Raw genomic sequence first — 3,395 nt, forward strand, 5'->3', positions numbered from 1 at the left:
TCTCTCTCCACCATCTTTATTCAAAGACATCGCTGGGATGATTCCCTGTGTGTCTGTGCATAAGAGGTTGCTTTTAGAATCAGAATCAGAATTTATTTGCCCAAGTAAATTTTCAGTTACAGTATGAGGAATTTGGTTTGAGGCAGTGCTTTATTATAATATTAAAGTGTCTAGAAAGCAAAATATACAACATTATTTACACAAAATATGCATAATGCATAATGCATAATTATTAAATATACCCTGTGTACCATTTGTGCTTATATAAAAAGAACCATTTTGGCCCAAACCTAACCCAGACTAGCATCCTATCTACAGTATCTATCGTCTCCTCCTCTCGCACCACCACAGGAGCCGACAAACTGCTGGTTGCCACAGTTACAGTTCTCCAAACACCAATCAGGTGCCATTTTACTTTGAGGCCTGCTGGGGAGGGAGTCATACATGGAGCACGATGGGAAGAGAGATGAGCATTGATATTGAGCACAAAACCCCAAATCGGTGCTGAAATATCACTGCCAGGGTTCAAAGCAGACACGGTGAAATGCTCTTCAAAAAATAGATAATAAATACATGATTATCCTTTTGTGGTTTATGAGCGTTACGATTACAGTACAATTTAATTTACAGTCAAGATAAGATAATGATCATTTCTGGCAGGAAATTTCATGTGCAGCGAGATTTCCCTTCAACAAATACTGTATTTTATACAATGTGCTTCTGTGCACGTCCGGTGCCACGTTTTTTGTGTAAAATGTCCAGGTTATTAATAAAAGACATTCTTGGGACTTTTTTCAAATTCATTATTCTTAGAGTCCTACAATGTTCAAATAGTTCAAACGCTCATTAATTGTAAGAAACAGCCATGAAACAAATGTTGGCAGGCTGACTTCTGCAGGGACAGTGGTCCCTCTGGTGGTGACATCAGCACTCTGTGTGACATGGGACATTTAATAATGGAACATTTAATAATAGGACATTAAATAATGGGACATTTAATAATAGAACATTTAATAATAGAACATTTAACAATAGGCCATTTAATAATGGGACATTTAATAATAGGACATTTAATAATGGGACATTTTACAAAAGGTTACTTTCTAATATGACATTTTATAATTTGCATTTTACCATTCACAAAAACATAATGTGGATCTAAAACTTGCTGGGTGAAATTCTCAAAGAAAACCTGGGTTCAACTCACTCAAAATATGTGATGTTTTCCCTTCTTCAACAATTTTAGTCGATTAACCCTGGATGACCTGCGTGGGATTGTAATATCAGGACTAACAAGGTAGGCTGCGGTCAACAAAACAGTATGTGACAAAGGATCACCTGTTCGATCACCTGAAGCTAAGGGCGTAGGGAAATATGTACACACACACACACACACACACACACACACACACACACACACACACACACACACACACACACACACACACACACATGCACAGTCAAACTCAAACAAGTACACATTTTTTTAAATGTTTGTTTTTGTGTGAGTAAACTGTGTATGCAGAATTTGTTCTGTTGAGATGGGTTTATACTGTATTGCCTAGAGGGGCATGTTTTTTTCTAATAAAGAGCAAGATGATATATGAATTTTAAATGTTGACTGAATTTTAAATGTTGACTGGCTGCTATTCCGTATTAACATGCACTGCTCTGTCAAACAGCCAAATTCATGAAGGGAATACAGTATATCAAGTGTTGTTTTATCTATCTCATATCTTATCTTAATCTTATCATGTCTTTCATGTCTTATCTTATCTTATCTTATCTTATCTTATCTTATCTTATCTTATCTTACCATGTCTTATCATGTCTTATCTATCTCATATCTTATCTTAATCTTAACATGTCTTGTCTTATCTTATCTTATCTTGTCTGATCATGTCTGATCATGTCTTATCTTATCTTATCTTATCTTATCTTATCTTATCTTATCTTATCTTATCTTATCTTATCATGTCTTATCTTACCTTATCTTCTCATGTCTTATCTTACCTTATCTTCTCATGTCTTATCATGTCTTATCTTATCTTATCTTATCTTATCTTATCTTATCATGTCTTATCTTACCTTATCTTGTCCTATCATGTCTTCTCATGTCTTATCTTATCTTATCTTATCTTATCTTATCATGTCTTATCTTATCTTATCATGTCTTATCTTATCTTATCTTGTCTTATCTTCTGATGACTTAAATCAGTGGAGTCATGATTTATATTTTTTTTAATCATATACCCTGTTCACATAGCGATGGTGTCCAGCAGATGTCAGTCTACTACTTTGTGTTGAATAAAGTTGAAACGCTCCCAACGTTCAAACCGGTTGCACTATATGAAGTATGACGATGGTGCGCGGTAATTCGTAAGAATGTTTTTGTAAAAAAAAAAAAGACCTCCATATATTAGAAATTGACATTCAATACAATCAAAAAAACAAACAACCATCAGTACCCTTGGAGGAAAAAATATCCCCACCACCTCAAGTAAGAAATTAAAACAACAAAAACAGATCTATTGATTGGAGGAGGCACAGATGAACAAAGTCAAGCAAAGATGTTAAAAGCTTTGCAGTCTTTTATCTATTTTTTAACAAATGACAGGCAATAAAAAATAAAAACAAAGAGAACGTGGAAACCACATTGCATTATGGGAGTTGTAGTTTAACTCGCCTCTGCCTGTCTGGTTGGAATATCAGAAGCACTAAAGCGATCAAATCAAAACAGTTTGAAAAGTTGAAAATTCAGGTGCCATCAACGGGCGTTACTTTTTTTTGCAGTCTGTCTAAGACTGATTTCATAATTTTTCTTAATGTTTATTGCACATTAATTTCAGTTGCTTCGCCACCGTGGACTCCAGACGCCTCATACCAACTGCACTCGTTAATAGTGAAGTTGGTATGAGACGGTCGATAACAACCTTTATTTCTTTATTTTCATTTTTGACCAATGTTTATTTCAAATCGTTTGTATTATGTGTTAATTACACATTCAATTTGACATAAATATTTAATGATTTGTTTTTGACTTTTTCCCCCGTTTCTCTGTCCTTTTGTGTAAGACAGGGACCACAGGGCCACACTCATTCACTCATACTCCCTTCCCAGGTCTTTGGTTGGTGCCATGCCATTGTTCCGACAGCCTGTTATTCTGAAACCCCAGCAGTCCGAAAAATGTCCGACTGGACCGAAAGCCCATTTGTCCGACAGCCCATTATCCCAAAAACAAACGGCCATTACTCTGGAGGCCCCTTGCTCTGAAACCCACTAACCCACTAACTCACTAACTTTATAACCCTAACCCTACCCCAACCCTAACTGCTCCGCTGAAGCCCAGTACGTGCCCAGCTGGGAGGGGGTTGTTTTCGGCCTAACGGGCTGTC

Source organism: Zeus faber (assembly GCF_960531495.2).
Source record: "Zeus faber genome assembly, chromosome: 2".
In the NCBI taxonomy this organism is placed as follows: Eukaryota; Metazoa; Chordata; class Actinopteri; order Zeiformes; family Zeidae; genus Zeus; species Zeus faber.